Raw genomic sequence first — 22,744 nt, 5'->3', positions numbered from 1 at the left:
AGGGTCACAAGGTCTGACCTCAGCCTGTGAAGGCCACAAGGTCTCACCCTATCCCATGAACCCAAGGCACATCACCAAAATCTAAGATCTTTTACTTTTCCAAATCATTCATTTTATTCTTTCATCCATCTTGGAAACCAGCTGCAAGCTGCCACCAATAAACAACTCCACTCCAGTTCCTCTGTTAGGTATTAATTGCTTTCCCACTTAACCCACTGTGGCTTGAGGGTGCTGCAAGGATGGCAAAAAAAAATAAAACCTCCCTGGTTCTCGGCCAATTGGCCCATAGGAGAAAAAATTCCCTCCTGATCCCCAAAGAGGTGATTGACTAGACCTGCAGCATCTGTCAGGACGGGTTCCCATTCCTAGTTCGGGTGAGTAGGTTGGGGCTGCTAGAACTGAGCTGAAAGAGGCTCCACCTGGCCCCTGAGCTGGGTTAAACCCTGGGAGCTGGGGCATTCTGGCCAATCGGCACACCTCCCTTCCAGCTGGCAAATGGGTGCCAGATACTCCTGGGGGAGTATCCTGGGGGAGGAGCTACCTAGTGTCACTTAGTGAGTGTTTCCCACCCTTGCTGCTGGGATGTCCCCCTTCACCACTATCCCCATTAGGTCCCCCACCTCTTGAGGCAGGTGGATGGTATGTATAGCTGACTTGACGGGCAGATAGATACAGAAGCAGGTTGTCTGGCATTATTGACTTGAGAGATTCTGTTGTGCCCACAAAAGAAAAATCAATACCTTTGTCAGCTACTGAAAGAGGTTCATTATATCTTTTATGCTCCCAGTTTCAATTACATGTTTATCTACAGTACTACATAGTAAAGGACAGCAGGAATTGTTTTAGTTCAGTATTTTGTTGTTTTGCAGCAAGTCAATGATATAGCTTAGTCATATGTCCTGTAATGAGGAACAAATTAGGGAGCGGGTTATATCGGACATACCTGGTTCAACATACTTCTTCCAGAGAGCCTTTCCATTGAAGATTTCAAAGCACTTCACACGTATTAATGATATAAGCAATTTGCCCAACTGCCACGTAGGACGTCTGTGTCAGCACTGGTAAAAGAAACCAAATCTCCTGTTTCCCTGTCCTTTGAAGTGGTTACTAGAGTCTAGACCAGGCTCATACACAAAGAGAGACAGACCTGCAACTGGTGTAGGGAAACTAGAAGAAATAATTTTTAAGATTATGAAAATATTGGCCTAATCCTTAGTTTCTTTGGTATTTCTTATAATAAGACTATTAGACACATTAATACCAAATGAATTAACTATCATAAGTACTTCAACAGGATTTTCTCTATAATTCAGCATTAATTGAATGCCTTTACTGCTGTTGTACAGGGGGCCAGATAGCAGGAGGGACATATTTATTACTTAAGTTGCATATGCGGCAGATGCAACATAAAGTGAACTTTGGAATTATAACAAGAAATGCTTATATTTAAATTCATATGGAAATCACTTTACTATCTCGTAGAGAAATGACTGGTGTCATGTAGGATTAATAATACAGAGCTAGTGATGTCATGTTTGGCAGCAGGGTCTGAGGAAATAGCTGTGATGGCCTGGAAAGAAATCTGTCAGAGGTTTGTCAGATTACATGTCAAGGATTTATGTGTTTACATGGATATCAAGATAAAGTACAAATGGACATGGCAGGTGGAAATAGATGGCAATAGAGCACTGAGTTCTGCAGTGAACCAGAAATACAGAATGATTTATGTTAAAATGGATGCATTTGTGTGACTTTCCTTCATTATGCACACACATTGTGATATGTTAGGAATTTTTAAAAAGCTACATATGTAAGCTAGGTAACCAAAGTAAGTTACACAGGCAGTGTGAATACAGTTAACTGTGTTGCCAATGCTGAAATTGTTATGCACTCAGTTTTGGTATTTGCAAGCATGCCTACTGTTAATTTGCATAGACATGTTGTAATTAGGCATTCCATTAGAGTAAATTTTAAAAAGTTTTTCAGATTCCGCCTGTGTCATATATTTAGTGTTTGGGGATAGGATCTGTGTCTGTACAATGCAGGCAAATTTCCCTAACCTACTATACCTAGCTTTGGCATAAGGGCTGGTTGAAATTTTTCCATCATAGTTGTTTTTCAACAGAAAATTAGTTCTTTGTCTAAAGTTTTTGTTTGTGAAAAGTATCTACTTTCCACAGAAAAAATTGATCTTTTGCTGAAAAACTGAACACCTGAAAATTGAAAAATATTTGGGTTTTGGTGAAAAAAACCCAAAATATTTTGGCCCAAAATTGAAATATCTTGATTCTGAAACACTGCTGTCGTGCCTTATGGGAGTTGTTGTTTGGATACATCATGCTCCCATTCTCTTCTGCAGGTCAGGATCCTCCACCAGACTACATCTCCTATGCAATTGCCATGATGACTGGCCTTCCCCACCATGAAAGGTGAGAGCATGATGCATCATGGGAGAAATTCTTTAGTCAGGAAACCTGAACTATAGAAGAGAAAGGCACCATGAGGTACTAAAGCACCATTTCAGCATTGAAACATTTTAGTTTTCAGTCAAAATACTTCACGGATTTTTTCCAGAATATTCAAAAAATTCCATGAAAAATTGAGATGCAAACAAATATAATTGAAGTTTTCTGCAGGTAAAAATATCACATTTTCCAACCAGCTCTGCTTGTCATAGATTGCTTGATACAGTGTCATGCTGTGGGCAACCACAGTGATGAGCAATGTTTACAAAGACACCTATGTATTTATTAGAGGACAGTAAGCCTTTTTGTTCAAGAACAGCACTACTGCAAGTGAGACTTAAAATGAATTGTAAATTAGGGCTTTTGGAAAACCACTGGCCTGTTTGCCCAGGGAGAATAGAAACAGGACTGCGAGGAATAGTTGATGGTGCTTGCTGGAAATATGCACCTGATTGTGTATAGATTTCAGTTTTTTATGTGGTGCCTCATAGAAATTTGCATTTTACTAAGGAAACAAATGGTAATGATGTCTGTGAGATTATGGGAACATTTACTTTCCCAGCTAACTGGATTATGCCAAGCGTGATTAATTTAGATCTATGAAGAAGAGCTCAAAAGCTTCTCTAACCAACAGAAGTTGGTGCAATAAAAGAAATTACCTCACCCACCTTGTCTGTCATATAGATCTTTCAGTCTTGTATAACTGTTCTTTACTGTGATAATTCAGGGGCAAATGCTGGCAATGAGTGTACACGTCTGCGGTCAAGAACTACTTCACTGTCAGGTGATGATGCTAATTAGCCTCCAGCAACATTTGAGAAACATTTTTTTTTCTCCAAACTAACGGATAAGAGTAAACCACTATATAGGAACCTAGAAAAGACAGGTATCTGCTCTGTTACATTGGCTACTTGCATCTGTTTTGCCTTAATCTTAGAGCTGAGTATCAGCACAACAGGGAGAAATGTTAATCATACTCCTGTTTTGCATCACCACAACCCTGCAGCCCCTAAGCCAAAGACTGCAAGACATTTGTCAGTGCAGGATTCCATATACGATCCCTCAATTCCTGAGCTCCATAGGCACCTTTTCTGGCTGAAGTATCATAGAATCATAGAATCATAGAATTCAAGATCAGAAGGGACCATTATGATCATCTAGTCTGACCTCCTGCAAGATGCAGGCCACATTAGCCGATCTACCCACTCTTTTAGCAAGCGACCCCTGCCCCATGCTTCGGAGGAAGGCGAAAAACCTCCAGGGACACTGCCAATCTGCCCTGGAGGAAAATTCCTTCCCGACCCCAAATATGGCGGTCAGCTGAACCCCGAGCATGCGGGCAAGACTCTCCAGCCATACCCTCTGAAAGAGGTTAAGAATATCATATCATTGACCCAATTTGACCCAATTAAGTACCAGTTTGGCACTTAATTGACCTATTGACTAAGCCCGTTATCCTATTATACCATCTCCTCCATAAACTTATCTAGCTTAATCTTAAAGTCATGGAGGTACACAAGCACAGCCTCACAAAGCTCCCAGAATGTACCAGAAGAACCTGACCATAAAATTTTCTGGTAGTTTTGACCACGTAGGCACAGCAGGATCAAAACCATTGGCTGGGAAGAATGGTAAAACCCACCAAACAGTACAGTTCTTTAGAAGGTCATTAGGCATTTCCACAAAATATCAAATTCTTTTTTGCTCTAAAATTATTAATAAAGCAGATGTATTTTCTCATCAAATGGGTGATTTACCTAAAAAACTGTAAATCAGCCCCGTTGTGTGTTTAAATGCAGAACTTTTATAGCAACAAAAGGACCTCTTCTTTCTAAGACTATTTAATAGACTGATTTCCGTATTTTAACAAGGAGTTGCATTTTCCCTCATTTCTTCTTGGTTAGAGCCCTGGGTATAAACATGGACAGGCCAAACTCAGCGAAGAGCTACAAAAGGATCTCTCAAAACTAGGCGACTGGTCAACAAAATGGCAGATGAAATTCAATGTTGATAAATGCAAAGTGATGCACATTGGAAATCATAATCCCAACTATACATATAAAATGATGGGGTCTAAATTAGCTGTTACCACTCAAGAAAGATATCTTGGAGTCATTGCGAATAATTCTCTGAAAACATCCACTCAGCGTGCAATGACAGTCAAAAAAGTGAACAAAATGTTGGGCATCATTAAGAAAGGGATAGATAATAAGACAGAAAATATCATATTGCCTCTATATATAAATCCATGGTATGCCCATATCTTGAATACTGCATGCAGATGTGGTTGCCTCGTCTCAGAAAAGATATATTGGAATTGGAAAAGGTTCAGAAAAGGGCAACAAAATTATTAGGGGTATGGAATGACTTCCATATGAGGAGAGATTAATAAGACTGAGACTTTTCAGCTTGGAAAAGAGACGACTAAGGGGGGATATGATTGTGGTCTATAAAATCATTATGGGTGTGGAGAAAGTAAATAAGGAAGTGTTATTTACTCCTTCTCGTAACACAAAAACTAGAGGTCACCAAATGACCTGGTTTAAAACCAAACAGCTGGCTTAAAACAAACAAAAGGAGTCTTTCTTCACACAACGCACAACCTGTGGAACTCTTTGCCAGAGGATGTTGTGAAGGCCAAGACTATAACAGGGTTCAAAAAAGTATTAGATAAATTCATGGAGGATAGGTCCATCAATGGCTATTAGCCAAGATGGGCAGGGATGGTGTCCCTAGCCTCTGTTTGCAAGAAGCTGGGAATGAGCGACAGGGAATGGATCACTTGATGATTATCTGTTCTGTTCATTCCCTCTGGGGCACCTGATATTGGCCATTGTCGGAAGACAAGATACTGGGCTAGATGGACCTTTGTTCTGACCCAGTAGGCCGTTCTTATGTTCTTAAGATAGAGAGATCTCTAATTACTGACAAAAATTCAGATGGGTATTTTAAAAAGTGATGCCCAGGAAGTTTTCTGCACAACTTCTGTAAGTGCCAGTGAGAAATATGCAGCAAAATCCCTGCATGTTGTTTTAAAAATGTACTTGTAGATATCAAAGAACGAAGTCCCCTTTCTTGCTAATACCACAGTCAGATTAAAATCCATGGGCCTGATTCTCCTCTAACTTACACCAGAGTAACTGCACTAACTTCAAATGAGTTATGCCCAATTTATACAGATGTAAGTGGGAGGACTATCAAATCCCATTCCTGTGTTTTATATTATTTATATGAAGTACCTATAAACCAGTTAATACCGTAAACCTTTGAGACATCTTACTGTGAAGAAGAGTAATTAGGTCTTAAATACTTAAATAAGTAATCTCATACCCCATTGCTCTGATGCTGTGTGGTTTATGAGCTGAATTAGATGGATACCTGGCCTCAGCATAGCATCTGCTGTGCTTGTCAAATGCAGGTTCTCATAACTGCTATTTACCCCAATGATTTTCAGATTACTACAAAAAGGGGGAATATTTAGATTAAATAGAAATGACAGTGAAATAGAATCTGTCTTGTGTGACGTGGCTGGGGTGGTGGGATGCTTCAAATTATGAAATGGAGGATAAAAAGCCATTGTACTTTAGTTGTCAGTGGCTTATAGTTGTTACATTATTAATCAGTTTTATAACACAGTAGATGCACATAGCTCTGTACAGTGAAAGATAAATGGGTCTGTAGTGAGTCAGTGTGGCTCCCCACCTGCCCAGAGGAGGGAGACCCCAGCCAGAGGCCAGAGTGGGCGGAGCTACGGAGCTCTGTGCCTGCCCCTCAAAGGGTCAGGCGGCGACCCGGAAGTATAAAAGCCGGCCCTCAGAGTTCAGTCAGGCACCTGCCGCCAAAGAGAACAGACGTACCTCAGCGAGCTCGAGACTTGGAAGCCTCGGCGACCCGGGGCAGGCGCCCAGACTGGCCGGAGCTTCCCTGCGCCTGTTACTCGGAGGAGCCGCCGGAGCTTCCCCGCGCCTGCTGCTACCAGAGGAGCCGCCGGAGCAACCCTGGGCCGACTTTCCCGAGGAGTTGCTGGACCTACCACCCAGCCCCGGCCACGATGAGCCCATGCTCGTGGACCCTCCAGAGGCTGACGTCCGGACCTAGGTAGGCCCCGAGGGGGGGTACGGAAGTAGCCCGGGGGCAGCCGACCCCAGTCAGGCTGCGGCCTTACCGGAGCCTATGTCAGTGTGTTGCAGTCAGGATCCCCACTGACTGACCAGTGGAGTGATAGCCGCTGCTAGGGCCCCGGGCTGAGACGCAGTAGAGTGGGTGGGCTTGCGTCCCCCCTGCCACCCCGCTCCGGGGTGGCAGACTCCCCCCTCTCCCTGACCTGAGGAGGCCACTAACTGTAACTGTTACTGCTACTCAGCCCTGCCCCAGGGCCTGAGCTTTCTGACTGTGTTTGCTGCCCCGCCCTGACCTAGGGCCGGGCCTTAACTGTTACTGTTGCTCAGCCCTGCCCCAGGGTCTGAGCTTTCTGACTGTGTTTGCTGCCCGCCCTGACCTAGGCCGGGCCCTCAACTGTAACCGTTGCTCTGCCCTGCCAGAGGACTTGAGCCCCTTGCCCACCGGGCGGGTAACCACCGCTAGGACTGCCAGGCAATTTTCCTGGACCAATCAGAGCGTAGTGAGCCGGGGTAGCTCCCCTCATCCCCCTGGAGAGGGTCGAGCCCTGGCTCCACTCGCTTCCATGGTCTCTACTGAGAGCTCTGTGCAAGTGCTGCATTCTGCCTATGCAGTCACAATGTAGGTTCAAGGCCTAAATCTTAGTTTTATAAGGAATTCAGCCTGTTCTTTAATAAACATACACATCAATATAGGAGATTTCAGGCCACATGATTTAAACACAAGAGCCACAATATACCTCTGTCACTGGTGACTGTTACAGGAGGGAAAAGTGAACAGCAGACTTCTGTAATAAGAGCAATGTATGCCAATATTGGAGTTAAACCCCTGTTCCAGAGGTATGTACAAAAAAGATGTTTAACTTACTTGTTTGGAGATCTCTACACAACTGCCCCTACTCAGTGTATTACCTCAACTGTTCTGGCCAGTGAGAAGTGCAACAAGAAATACATTCCCTCCCAGAACAATAACTCCTCTGGTTTGATCCTGCAGTAAGGTCCTAATTCTTGCTCTAGAAAAAGAAGATGGGATAGTAGGGAGGATGCACTTGCCTAAGTTATTTGTGTTTAAGTGGCAAAGAGGTTAAGAAAACTTATGAGAGCTACTTAACTTTCAGATGCTTCAGGCAGTCGTACTGCCTGCGAGTGTCCCCCAGTATGAAAGCCCATTGCTAATGGCAGCAAAGTGTCACTGACATATAATTGCAAAATGAATTCATTTAATATTGCCACTGTGCCACTTATGTTATCTTAGAGAGAGACTAAGGCCCCGTCTATACTATCAACTTTTTCTGGCATAGCTCTGTCTGTCAGGGGAATTGTGATTTATGACCAACATAGTTACACCAGAAGAAGCCCCTGGAGTAAACAGAGCTATACTAGTAAAACTGCACTTCTGCCATTATAGCTTATTTAGCTCAGGGATGCTGGTTTGCTGGTATAAGCTGAGTCCACATTAGGAGCTTTCTGCAGATGTATTTAGTATACCAGTGTAGCTATACCAGCAAAGTCTTCCAAGTTTATATCTGGCCTTATACACTTACCTTTTCACACGAGTAGTCCCACTGAATTAATTGAGACTATTGGTATACATACAGTGTATTCACATCCATGTGTTTGTAGGATCAGAGTCATAGGTTTCATTTTCCTACATATAATACTACAAGGCTTTGAAGGATTAGATGTTTATTGGTAAATGTTGATAAACATCAATATCACTGTACACACAAAAACACATGAAAAATATTTCCATCAGTAATCATTGAAATTTACAGATAGGGAAAGTAAGAAAAATGCTGTTTGAGAATTCATTAGTTTGTATTTACTATTTATATTTTGATATGTGCTATTGACATTTTGTGTTTTAACAGTTATAAAGCTTTAACTTTTTGAATCTTAATATCTATTGTCATTAAAATAATTGTTGTCTGACCCTCGCCCTATAATTTCCCACAACTGTGAACTTAAAATGGATAAAATTAGAAAGAAATGCTTTGAAATGAACACTGATATTATTTGTTGAAATTATTTTTAAAAAAATTCAATTCTGTCAAACCTAAATACTGCTAATAAAATAGAACAGTACTTTATAAAGTACACATGAAAACTAAATATATGCCACTTTAAGTAACGGAGCCCCTTGTCAGATAACTGGAGTTCGTGCTGTACAAAAGAGCACTACCAACCCAAGAATCTATGCACCTATTTGCTGTTAGAGACTGACATCAAAGCAATTTCACTTCTTTCACTTGTTGCAAATGACTGATCACTGTTAAGCTGGATCAGTGCTGGTGACAAGTTACACTATGTGACAGATAAGTCTGTGAGTATGTGTTTGTGGCCTGGGTAAAGTAAATAATACTGTCCTGCATAGAAGAGTTGCAGGCAGAATGAAATTTATAGAAGTGCTTTGGAAGTATCACTTGTAGTGACACCTGGGGCCAAAGATTGGCAAGATTTTCCAGAGAACAGGTTGTCTTAGATAGTATGGTATATGGAACAGCTCCTCTGTTACAGCAATAATAAATTAAACAAATGCTATAAGTGACCCAGGGTCCTAGATGAACTGTAGTGCATTAAGGGGGAAGGGGAAATTCTGTAAACATGCCCCCCGTTAGTCATAGAAATTCAAGGAGAGAGTGATAGCTTAATGGGTGGAAGCTGGTTCTGTTCAATAAGATTAGTTTGCACCACACATCATCTAAATTATTTTTACCTGAAGCACAGAAAACTGCAAAGATTAGAAAAATCTGGATTTCTTACAATGAACAGATCCAGTATAATACTTCTCCCGGGTAAGGCTAATGTACAGCACAGATATATGTATTACATTATGTATGAGGTATTACAAGAATCCAGTGAATATTGCAGAAAGATATTGTATACTTCACCAACAAATGTAGTCTCTATGAGTACTTGCCCATTTAGCTTTGAATTCACCTCCCCACCCCGATTTGTGCTAGTAAGACTCAGCTGCATAAATATTCACAGAAAGCAAATTAAAAAGGACTCATATGCTTGGGTAAAGCACATTCATTGAAATATTTAAGCGACCATTCACAGAAATGTCTTGGAAGTGTTTGCACAACTCTACCCAGAACACTATAATGGTAAGTTAGTCCCTGATCCTGAAAATGTTTAAGCACCTGCTTTAAGTGTGGGCATAAGGCTGCAAAGCTGCCAGTATTTACCTAGTCAATGCCTGATTACTGGGATGCCAAATTGTCAGGAAACAAAAGTTGTAGCTGGGTCAGTCCCAGGATATTAGAGAGACAAGGTAGGTGAGGTAATATGTTCTGTTGGACCAACTTCCATTGGTGAGACAAGGTTTTGAGCTACACAGAGGTCTTCAGGTCTGGGAAAGGTACTCATAAGAACATAAGAATGACCATACTGGGTCAGACCAAAGGTCCATCCAGCCCAGTATCCTGTCTGCAAACGGGCCAATGCCAGGTGCCCCAGAGGGAGTGAACCTAACAGGTAGTGAGCAAGTGATCTCTCTCCTGCCGTCCATCTCCACCCTCTGACAAACAAAGGCTAGGGACACCATTCCTTACCCATCCCGGCTAATAGCCATTAATGGACTTAACCTCCACGAATTTAACTAGTTCTCATTTAAACCCTGATATAGTCCTAGCCTTCACAACCTCCTCAAGCAAGGAGTTCCACAGGTTGACTGTGCACTGTGTGAAGAAGAACTTCCTTTTATTTGTTTTAAACCTGCTGCCCATTAATTTCATTTGGTGGCCCCTAGTTCTTATATTATGGGAACAACTAAATAACTTTTCCTTATTCACTTTCCCCACATCACTCATGATTTTATATACCTCCTATCATATACCCCCTTAGTCTTCTCTTTTCCAAGCTAAAAAGTCCTAGCCTCTTTAATCTCTCCTCATATGGGACCCGTTCCAAACCCCTAATCATTTTAGTTGCCTTTCCCTGAACCTTTTCTAATGCCAGTATATCTTTTTTTGAGATGAGGAGACCACATCTGTATGCAGTATTCAAGATGTGGGTGTACCATGGATTTATATAAGGCAATAAGATATTCTCAGTCTTATTCTCTATCCCTTTTTTAATTATTCCTACATCTTGTTTGCTTTTTTGACTGCCACTGCCACTGCACACTGCGTGGATGTCTTCAGAGAACTATCCACGATGACTCCAAAATCTCTTTCCTGATTAGTTGTAGCTAAATTGGCCATCATCATATTGTATGTATAGTTGGGGTTATTTTTTCCAATGTGCATTACTTTACATTTATCCACATTAAATTTCATTTGCCATTTTGTTGCCCAACCACTTAGTTTTGTGAGATCTTTTTTGAAGTACTTCATAGTCTCCTTTGGTCTTAACTATCTTGAGCAGTTAGTATCATCTGCAAACTTTGCCACCTCACTGTTTACCCTTTCTCCAGATCATTTATTAGTAAGTTGAATAGGATTGGTCCTAGCACTGACCCTTGGGGAACACCACTTGTTACCCTTTTCCATTCTGAAAATTTACCATTTATTCCTACCCTTTGTTCCTTGTCTTTCAACAAGTTCTCAGTCCATGAAAGGATCTTCCCTCTTATCCCATGACAACTTAATTTACGTAAGAGCCTTTGGTGAGGGACCTTGTCAAAGGCTTTCTGGAAATCTAAGTACCTATGTCCAGTGGATCCTCCTTGTCCACATGTTTGTTGACCCCTTCAGAGAACTCTAATAGATTAGGAAGGCATGATTTCCCTTTGCAGAAACCATGTTGACTTTTGCCCAACAATTTATGTTCTTCTATGTGTCTGACAATTTTATTCTTTACTGTTGTTTCAACTAATTTGCCCGGTACTGATGTTAGACTTAACCGTCTGTAATTGCAGGGATCACCTCTAGAGCCCTTTTTAAATATTGGCGTTACATTAGCTATCTTCCAGTCATTGGGTATAGAAGCTGATTTAAAGGACAGGTTACAAACCATAGTTAATAGTCTGCAGTTTCACATTTGAGTTCTTTCAGAACTCTTGGGTGAATGCTATCTGCTCCCGGTGACTTGTTACTGTTAAGTTTATCAATTAATTCCAAAACCTCCTCTAATGACTCTTCAGTTACTGACAATTCCTCAGATTTGTCACCTACAAAGGACGGCTCAGATTTGGGAATCTCTCTAACATCCTCAGCCATGAAGACTGAAGCAAAGAATTCATTTAGTTTCTCTGTAATTACTTTATCGTCTTTAAGTGCTCCTTTTTTATCTCGATCATCCAGGGGCCCCCTGGTTGTTTAGCAGGCTTCCTGCTTCTGATGTACTTAAAAATATTTTGCTATTACCTTCTGAGTTTTTGGCTAGCTGTTCTTCAAACTCCTTTTTGGCTTTTCTTATTACATTTTTACACTTAATTTGGCAGTGTTTATGCTCCTTTCTATTTACCTCACTAGAATTTGACTTCCACTTTTTAAAAGATGCCTTTGTATCTCTCACTGCTTCTTTTACATGGTTGTTAAGCTTCGCTGGCTCTTTTTTAATTCCTTTACTGTGTTTTTTTAATTTGGAGTATACATTTAAGTTGGGCCTCTATTATGGTGTCCTTGAAAAGTGTCCATCCAGCTTGCAGGGATTTCACTCTAGTCACTATACCTTTTAATTTCTGTTTAACTAACCTCCTCATTTTTACATAGTTCCCTTCTGAAATTAAATGCCACAGTATTGGGCTGCTGAGGTGTTCTTCTCACCACAGGAATGTTAAATGTTATTATATTATGGTCACTATTTCCAAGTGGGCCTTTTATAGTTACCTCTTGAACCAGATCCTGCACTCCACTCAGGACTAAATTGAGAATTGCCTTTCCTCTTGTGGTTTCCTCTACCAGCTGCTCCAAGAAGCAGTCATTTAAAGTATCGAGAAATTTTGTGTCTGCATTTTGTCCTCAGGTGACATGTACCCAGTCAGTATGGGAATAATTGAAATCTCCCACTATTATTGAGTTCTTTATTTTGATAGCCTCTCTAATCTCCCTTAGCATTTCATAGTCATTATCACTGTCCTGTTAAGGTGGTTGATAATAGATCCCTACTGTTATATTCTTATTAGAGTATGGAATTACTATCCATAGAGATTCTATGGAACATGTGGATTCATTTAAGATTTTTACTTCATTTGATTCTACGTTTTCTTTCACATATAGTGCCACTCCCCAACACACGACCTGTTCGGTCCTTCCGATATATTTGGTTCCCCGGAATGATTGTGTCCCATTAATTGTTCTCATGCCATCAGGTTTCTGTGATGCCAATTATATCAATATCCTCCTTTAACACGAGGTACTCTAGTTCTCCCATCTTATTATTTAGACTTCTAGCATTTGTGTACAAGCACTTTAAAAACTTGTCTGCCCTTTTCTGATGTGTCAGATTCTTTTCTTATGTGAATGTTTCTTGTCTGATGTGGCCCATACTTTATCCTCTTCCATCCTCTCCTCCTGACTAAAACCTAGAGAATCTCTATCCATAGACTCTCCTCTAAGAGAAGTCTCTGTCTGATACACATGCTCCTCTGCAGCATGGGTCCATGGGCTGAAGGTTGCCCACCACTGAGTTAGACTAAATTCATTTGTATTTCAGGATCTTTTCACATAGTAAATACAGAATTGTTATGCTGCAAATGTGGCTTTGATCTTTGGGCAACCACAGACACCGTTGAACCTGATGGGCATGCTAATTTCCTTTCATTCAGCCTAAATGAGGAAGCAATTAAATAACCCTTTTGTTTAGTAATAGCTGGAAGAATAGAAACCACCATGACCAGCATGGTAAGGCTGGAGTAGAAGCTAGGCCATGCAGGCTGAGAGGTTTCCCTGGAAATAGATTGCAAATGTAGGGACTAGTCTTTGATTGTATTACAGCTGTGTCTATCTATGTGTGTGAGAAGCAGGAAGCTAGCAGGAAAGCAGCAAGGAAGGGCAGAAGTCATCACGAGAAGCATTGATAGTGTGGACCTGGGAGGAAGCCGAGAAAGAGAGCTTCTTTTGGGCAGAATGCCGGCCAAAAGCAGTCTTGGATATTTGAACAAGGAAACTGCCTCCTGTTTTGTTCCTACTCGGAAACAGGACTTTTGTACATTCTTTATAAGTAGGATTGCACCCAAGAACTACCTGACTCTGTCATCAACCCACATTATTATGAATATTAGCTAACCAGTTGGGCCAAAAGAGCAAAAGTGTCATGTGTTTATTAAATGGAATTAAATATATTCCAGATGTAGCTTGTTGTAGGTCAAACTTTTAGAACAAATACTGAATTACATTTCTGGAGTGCCTGATAATTTATTACATAGTTACTGCTTGCTAAATCAGTACCCTTAGTGGGCTCTAAACTCCTGATGTGCAGAGAAGAGTGATTATTGATCAGAGGGTGCAAAACAAGTGGACGGAAGTGTGTAAAACTACTTTTCTCATTGCATGGTGTACACTGATTTAAATATAGACTGTCTTGTTTCATCACCCGTATAGTGAACTTGCTTAAACAGTAGAAGTCAACATAGTTCCATTGATATATACCAACTTAGGATCTGGTCCTTGATATGAATGCTCTCTGTTTAGGATTACATTGGTCTACCATCAGACAAAACCAACACAAATACTCATTGATATGCTAAAGGTGGCTCTTGAGGATTTGCATGTGACTTTGTTAAATACTACCACCATAATAATGAGGGATTCAGAGGGAATTAGTCTGCCTATGAAGGAGTTCATTCCTTCTATGAATACTGCTAAATTACATCTGCCATAGATTATTTGTCCCTCAAACCATAAAAATACTCCTGTATATCCATTTTTTTCCCCCAATTGGAATGCAACCAAGTCCCAATTTTTTTAACTTCCCCAGACACCTTTTCCTGGTCTTATTAACTCCTTTGATTTCAAACTACAGAAATTGAACACTATGCTATATCATTAATGTAGACAGTTTGTCAGGAACACTATGTAAACCCTTTCACCGAGTGCACTTACAATAGGTTTCTTTTCCAGATGGTTACAGTGATAAGATGGCTTGGTTCTAGTGATGAGAAATAATATTTTTTTTTCAATAGAAAAACAAATATATAGGATCTTCAGTTCCTCCACTCTGAGTCTCTCCCTTCCCTAAGAATAGAGGGTTTATTGATAGGCCCAGGGAGAAATATTTTTGAGAGCCCCTTGTTAAAATATTGGCAGCATGTAACTGCAGATGCTGATGTCGTGACTTGTTTAGGTGGCTTGGATAACTGTTCAGATTAATCTCTTTTCAGGTTGTGTTTTATGCACTAACTAGAATGTCCAAATTAAGTGAAAATTGAGGCTGTGGCCCTTCTTCTATAGGGATTTTTAAGGACAAACACAAGGGTTCTTAACTGCAAGGAAAAAGGGGATCTGACCAACCAAATAGTTAATGCCTTTCTAAGTGGCTAGTATTCTAGATAAGATTAATACAAATAAATCATACAGTAGCACTCAGAGTCCCACTCTAGACTTGGCAAATCCTCGCTGAGGAGCACATGAGGCAGGTCAGGGGGGCATACAGGTCCTCTTGCACTCTCCTGATCCTGAGGCTGCTCTGTCCTATTGGGTTCTGGGAAGTGGGCTGCCCACTGCTAAAGGACCCTCCCCCAGCCTTTGGGGAGGATCCACAAGGTCCAGGAACTCACATTTTGGGTTGTCCTCCATAATTATTTAACAGGGGTAGGTGTGAAGGTCAAAGGGTCAAGCAAAGGGAACCTGAAGGGGACACCAAGCAGAGAACTCCAGACGGTGCCCACTGCTCCTCAAAGGTGTCAAGGGAGCCAGCAGATGCTGCTCAGAGGAACTCTGCCCGGATACGTAAGCAAAGGCAGGATTGGAAATAGGCACCAGAGTCGCAGGAAACTCCCTCAGCCAACCTCTTCTCCCTGGTCTTATAGATGGCTACTTTGGCGAGCGCTAGGAGGAGGTTGACAAGGAGGTCCTGCGACTTTGTAGGGTGTGTGTATATGAAAAGGTGAGGAGGAAAGTGCAGCCAGAAACGTACTGAGGCTGCTCTGTGCTGGGCCAGTTACAGCAACCTTCAGTCTACTCTAACCAGTGATAGATGCCTGCAACGCCAAAGGGCTATTACAGTAGCCATTGATCTCCAGGTCATAAGGAAGCTCCAGCCCATTCACTTGCAGCTGGTGCAGCCAGGATCAGGTTGAACTGTTCTTTTTCTCATTCGGAATCTTTGACCATGTGAATTGTTGCTCAGAGAGAAGGAAGTTTGCATGTCAGGAAAATTGTTTCCTATTGCAGTGTGAACAACCCAACTGGTAGCAAACTGGCTGTTTGCCATTTAAAATTGAACAGCCAGTGTTAAACTGTGTCAGAGTTATTTTGTACTGCTTTAAGGCTTCCTAGCCACACATTGGAGCAACAATGTTCTCAGATCATAATCTGTTCAGCTCAGATAGAATAGAAATAGGAATAGAAAGACAAGGAAGTTTGCCTGTCAGAAAATTTGTTTTATCTTCCATTGTAAATAGCTAACTGGCAGCTGGTCAGCCATTCAGAGTTTAAAGGTCTAGGGACACCTGTGTCAGGTGCATCCCTTCCTTAGTCTAACAGGGCTGAATTTATGTGGACTAGGTGACAGTTTGATTGCAGTTAACAGTTCATCTGCCATTTTCTATTTAAATTGTCCAATGGACAATCAATTAACTGATGCTAATGGCCAGTCAGCTTCATTGATTGGTACATCCTGAGCATAATTCTTGCTTCTGGACAAATAGCTCATGGGGACATTTTAATTTTCAGTATATAAGGGTACGTCTACACTACGGGACTATTCCGAATTTGCATAAACCGGTTTTGTAAAACAGATTTTATAAAATCGAGTGCGCGCGGCCACACTAAACACATTAAATCGGTGGTGTGCGTCCATGGTCCGAGGCTAGCGTCGATTTCTGGAGCGTTGCACTGTGGGTAGCTATCCCGTAGCTATCCCATAGTTCCCGCAGCCTCCCCCGCCCCTTGGCATTTCCGGGTTGAGATCCCAGTGCCTGATGGGGCAAAAATCATTGTTGCGGGTGGTTCTGGGTACAGCCTCACCCCTCCCTCCCTGAGCCGCAGACAACCGTTTCGCGCCTTTTTTTGCTTGGTGAACTGTGCAGACGCCATAGCACAGCAGGCATGGACCCTGCTCAGCTCCATACCGCAATCGTGAATGTTTTAAACACCTCGCGCACTCTCGTGCAGTCTATGGTGAACCAGGACCTTCAATCCAAGGCGAGGAGGAGGCGGATACGGCAGCGCGGCGATGACAGTGATGAGGACGTAGACACAGAATTCTCTCAAACCGCGGGCCCATGCGCTTTGGAGATCCTGATGGTAATGGGGCAGATTCTATCCATTGAACGCCGATTTTGGGCCCGGGAAACAAGCACTGACTGGTGGGACCGCATTGTGTTGCAGGTGTGGGATGATTCCCAGTGGCTGCGAAACTTTCGCATGCGTAAGGGCACTTTCATGGAACTTTGTGACTTGCTTGCCCCTGCCCTGAAACGCCATAATACCAAGATGAGAGCAGCCCTCACAGTAGAGAAGCGAGTGGCGATAGCCCTGTGGAAGCTTGCAACGCCAGACAGCTACCGGTCAGTCGGGAATCAATTTGGAGTTGGAAAATCTACTGTGGGGGCTGCTGTGATGCAAGTAGCCAAAGCAATCACTAAGCTGCTGCTACAAAAGGTTGTGACTCTGGGAAACGTGCAGGCCATAGTGGATGGCTTTGCTGCACTGGGATTCCCGAACTGTGGGGGGGCAATAGATGGAACCCATATCCCTATCTTGGCACCACAGCGCCAGGGCACCCAGTACGTAAACCGCAAGGGGTACTTTTCAGTGGTGCTGCAAGCACTGGTAGATCGCAAGGGACGTTTCACCAACATCCACGTGGGATGGCCAGGGAGGGTTCATGACGCTCGCGTCTTCAGAAGCACTACTCTGTTTAAACGGCTGCAGCAAGGGATTTACTTCCCAGACCAGAAAATAACAGTTGGGGATGTTGAAATGCCTGTCGTTATCCTGGGGGACCCAGCCTACCCCTTGATGCCATGGCTCATGAAGCCATACACAGGCAGCCTGGACAGTGGTCAGGATCTGTTCAATTACAGGCTGAGCAAGTGCAGAATGGTGGTGGAATGTGCATTTGGCCGTTTAAAGGCGCGCTGGCGGACATTACTGACTCGCTCAGACCTCAGCCAAACCAATGTCCCCTATGTTATTACTGCTTGCTGTATTCTCCACAATCTCTGTGAGAGTAAGGGGGAGACCTTTATGGCGGGGTGGGAGGCTGAGGCAAATCACCTGGCCGCTGATTACGCACAGCCAGACACCAGGGAGATTAGAAGAGCACACCAGGAAGCGGTGCGCATCAGAGAAGCTTTGAAAACGAGCTTCATCAATGGCCAGGGTACAGTGTGACTGCTGTGTTTGTTGATGAACACCCAACCCCCTTGATTGACTCAGTCCCTGTAAGCAACTCCCCCTCCCCCTTCGAGTACAGCTTACTTATTCAAATAAAGTCACTCTCATTTAAAAAGCATGAATTCTTTATTGATTCATTATAAAAAGAGGGAGAGAAGTAAGGGTGTGGTTTGGGAGGAGGATAGGAGGGATGGAGAAGGCCATTTAAAAAAAAAATTCACAGTAACGACATCCTTCTGGTTGGGCTGTCCACGGGGGTGGAGTGGGCGGGTACACGGAGCCTCCCCCCACGCGTTCTTACACGTCTGGGTGAGGAGGATGTGGAACATGGTGAGGGTTCAGGGTGGTTATACAGGGGCTGCAGCAGCACTCTGTGATCCTGCTGCCGTTCCTGAAGCTCCACAAGACGCCGGAGCATGTCAGTTTGATCACGCAGCAGCCCCAGAGTTGCATCCCGCCACCGCTGATCTTCCTGCCGCCACCGCTGATTTTCCTGCCGGTCTTCCTGCCGCCACCTCTCATCTCGGTTGTCCCTCCTGTCCTCACGTTCATCCCTCCTGTCCTCACGTTCACTGGCCTCTTTCCTGTAATTTGAAACCACGTCCTTCCACTCATTCAGATGAGCTCTTTCATTGCGTGTAACTTCCATAATATCCGAGAACATCTCTTCTCGCGTCTTCTTTTTCCTCCGCCTTATCTGTGCTAGCCTTTGGGATGGAGGAGGGATGGTTGAAAAATTTGCAGCTGCATGAGGGAGATAAATATTTAGAAAGATACATTTTACAGAACAATGGTTATACTCTTTCACAGTGAACAGCACTATTCACCTAGCACATGTGATTTCCCTACAAGGTCGCATTTTTCATCTTAATAGCGAGTGCTTGCAGCTCTGGAGTTACAGATCTCACAGACACAGGTCCAGGCATCAGAATTCAGCTTGCATGCGGCCATGGTAAGCCACTGTCTTTTGGCTTCTGTAGTGATTTACCTCTCCCCCTCAATGCATGGCTAATACCACGCTAGCTCCCTGCTAATCAACAACCTTCCCACCCCCCCCACCTCCCCGACCCACTTCGTGTCTGGTAGCTTGGGGAAGATCGCCGGTGACCAAACACAGAAAAGATCATCGGCATTTCACTCCTCCCCTCCCCCCGCTTCGCTACGTGCAGGAAAGTTTTTTTTTTAAGCTGATGCAGTCCACGAACCCAGTAGAAAAATGGCCACCCCCTTTACTTAAATTCCTGATTTTTAACCAGGTTATCCTGAACGATATCACTTTGCTGAGGATAACAGAACAAGATAAAGAGCGGATGCTTCTTGAATGCCAGCAGTCACCGGGACCATACGCTGCTATGCTTTGCCACGCAATGATACCTGATTACTTGTTACATGCATGGCGTGGTAAAGTGTCCTACCATGGTGGGCGGAACAAGGCTGCCTTGCCCAGAAACCTTCTGCAAAGGCTTCTGGAGTACCTACAGGAGCGCTTCATCGAGATGTCCCTGGAGGATTTCCTCTCAATCCCCGGACATGTTAACAAACTTTTCTAAGTAACTATACTGTCTGCGAATGCATCCCAAGTCCTCAGGGCAAATCAATCATTAAAAAAGGCTTGCTTAAAAAACAATGTTTGCTATTTGCAAAGGTACACTCACCAGAGGTCCCTTCCATGGCGTCATTGTCTGGGATAGTGGCTTGTGAGGGCAGGGAGGACGGTAATTCCGTCAGGGTGATAAAAAGCTCCTGGCTGCTGAGGCTCACGGAGTGCTGTGTGCTCTCTGCTAGGTCTTCCTCCTCTTCTTCATCTTCATCTTCCCCGTCTGCATAATCCTCAGCCATGGCAGAGATTACAACCCCCACCTCGGAATCCACGGACAGGGGTGGGGTACTTGTGGCGCAGCCCCCTAAAATTGCATGCAGCTCAGCATAGAAGCGGCATGTTTTTCGACCTGCCCCGGACCTTCCGTTTGCTTCTTTGGTTTTCTGGTAGGCTTGTCTGAGCTCCTTAACTTTCACTCTGCACTGCACTGAGTCCCTGCTGTGGCCTTTATCCGTCATAGCCTTAGAAATTCTTTCAAATACTTTTTCATTTCGTCTTTTGGAACGCAGTTCTCTTAGCACTGAATCCTCTCCCCAGATAGCGATCAGATCCAGTACCTCCCGTGCAGTCCATGCTGGGGCTCTTTTACGATTCTCAGGAGACTGCATTGTTAACTGTGCTGATGAGCTGTGCGTGGTCACCTGTGCTGATGAGATCTCCACGCTGGGGAAGCAGGAAATGAATTTCAAAAGTTCGCGGGGCTTTTCCTGTCTACCTGGCCAGTGCATCCGAGTTCAGAATGCTGTCCAGAGCAGTCACTGGTGCACTGTGGGATACCGCCCGGAGGCCAATACCGTCGATCAGCGGCCACACTAACCCTAATCCGATATGGTAATACCGATACTAGCGTTACTCCTCTCGTTAGGGAGGAGTACAGAAACCGGTTTAAAGAGCCATTAAAATCGATATAAGGTGCCTCCTAGTGTGGACGGTTGTGGCGTTAAATCGGTTTTACGCTCCTAAAACCGATTTAAACGCCTAGTGTAGACCAGGCTTAAGACAAACTGGTGCTTGCTTTAAGGCCCAGTCCAATGCCCACTGAAGACAATGGAAAGACTCATTTTATCTTTAATGACTGATGGATCAGTACTCTAGTGTGCTTCCCCCCTCCCCCTCTGTGTATTATAATTGCATTTAATAGCATTACGGAAAAGAAAAGATTTTTGTCCTGGTTTTCCATGTGTTGCCATTCCAATATGGTGACAAATCATCTCTTGAGTCATGGTGGATTTTTATGCAGTGGTGGATTCAGCATTTTAAAAAGGATTCCCTGACATACTGAAAGGTGAGGGAGTCAAAATTATCATTTGAAGATGGAAGATACAATCAGTTGTGGGATCCATAGCGAATTTTAAGCTATTGTTACTCTCCTAAATAGTGAACCAGACCAGAGAGAGTTCAGAGGAAAGCAACAAATGATAAAAGGTTTAGAAAACCTGACCTGTGAGGAAAGATTTAAAAAAAAAAACAAAAAAAAACTGGCATGTTTAGTCTTGATAAGAAAAAACGGAGAGAGTGACCTGATAAGTCTTCAAATATGTTAAGGGCTATTATAAAGAGGATGGAGATACATTGTTTTCCATGTACACTGAGGATAGCACAAGAAAGGGCTCAATCTGCAGCAAAGGAGATTTAGGTTAGATAATAGGAAAACTTTCTGACTCTAAGGATAGTTAAACCCTGGAATAGGCTTCCAAGGCAGGTTTTGGAATTCCCAGTATTGGAGGTTTTAAAAAAGAAATTGGACAAGTACCCGTCAAGTCTCTGCTGAAGAGATGCCATGGTAATAAGCACTATAGAATTTCCTATATATTAATATATACATCAATAAAACAACTTTCTAAGCTAGGATGGAAACCTAAAACATTTTTATAGTTAGAGTGACTTCTACAAGTCACTGAGATCTGATTGGTTTCAGAGTAGCAGCCGTGTTAGTCTGTATCTGCAAAAAGAACAGGAGTACTTGTGGCACCTTAAAGACTAACAAATTTATTACAGCATAAGCTTTCATGAGCTACAGCTGCATCCGAAGAAGTGACCTGTAGCTCACGAAAGCTTATGCTGAAATAAATTTGTTAGTCTCTAAGGCCTGGTCTACACTACGCGTTTAAACTGGTTTTAGGAGCGTTAAACCGATTTAACGCCACACCCGTCCACACTAAGAGGCCCCTTATATCGATTTTAATGGCTCTTTAAATCGGTTTCTGTACTCCTCCCCGACGAGAGGAGTAGCGCTAATATCGGGATTAACATATCGGAATAGGGTTAGTGTGGCCACAAATCGACGGTATTGGCCTCCGGGTGGTATCCCACAGTGCACCACTGTGACTGCTTTGGACAGCATTCTGAACTCTGATGCACTAGCCAGATAAACTGGAAAACCCCCGCGAACTTTTGAAATTCATTTCCTGCTTCCCCAGCGTGGAGAGCTCATCAGCACAGGTGACCACGCACAGCTCATCTGCACAGGTAACAATGCAGTCTCCTGAGAATCGAAAAAGAGCCCCAACATGGACTGCACGGGAGGTACTGGATCTGATAGCTATATGGGGAGAGGATTCAGTGCTAACAGAACTGCGTTCCAAAAGACTAAATGAAAAAGTATTTGAAAGAATTTCAAGGTCTATGACGGATAAAGGCCACAGCAGGGACTCACTGCAGTGCAGAGTGAAAGTTAAGGAGCTCAGACAAGCCTACCAGAAAACCAAAGAAGCAAACGGAAGGTCCGGTGCAGGGCCAAAAACATGCCGCTTCTATGCTGAGCTGCATGCAATTTTAGGGGGCTGCGCCACAAGTACCCCACCCCTGTCCGTGGATTCCAAGGTGGGGGTTGTAATCTCTGCCATGGCTGAGGATTATGCAGACGGGGAAGATGAAGATGAAGAAGAGGAGGAAGACCTAGCAGAGAGCACACAGCACTCCGTGAGCCTCAGCAGCCAGGAGCTTTTTATCACCCTGACGGAATTACCGTCCTCCCTGCCCTCACAAGCCACTATCCCAGACAATGAAGCCATGGAAGGGACCTCTGGTGAGTGTACCTTTGCAAATATCAAACATTGTTTGTTTTTTAAGCAAGTGTTTTTTAATGATTGATTTGCCCTGAGGATTTGG

The 22,744-nt window shown here is 43.3% G+C and overlaps 1 long non-coding RNA gene across 1 annotated transcript in view; it reads right to left on the bottom strand.

Moving 5' to 3' along the window:
* Nucleotides 1–7,506, bottom strand: part of LOC123372795 — a 50,664-nt gene extending 43,158 nt beyond the window's left edge. Inside the window, exon 1 of the long non-coding RNA XR_006580450.1 lies at nucleotides 7,452–7,506. This is a non-coding gene — a long non-coding RNA (uncharacterized LOC123372795). The remainder of the gene's footprint in view (nucleotides 1–7,451) is intronic.
* Nucleotides 7,507–22,744: the final 15,238 nt, after the last annotated feature.

The sequence above is a fragment of the Mauremys mutica genome, chromosome 6 (genome assembly GCF_020497125.1).
Source record: "Mauremys mutica isolate MM-2020 ecotype Southern chromosome 6, ASM2049712v1, whole genome shotgun sequence".
NCBI lineage: Eukaryota > Metazoa > Chordata > Testudines > Geoemydidae > Mauremys > Mauremys mutica.
This window is presented reverse-complemented; position numbering and strand designations above follow the sequence as displayed.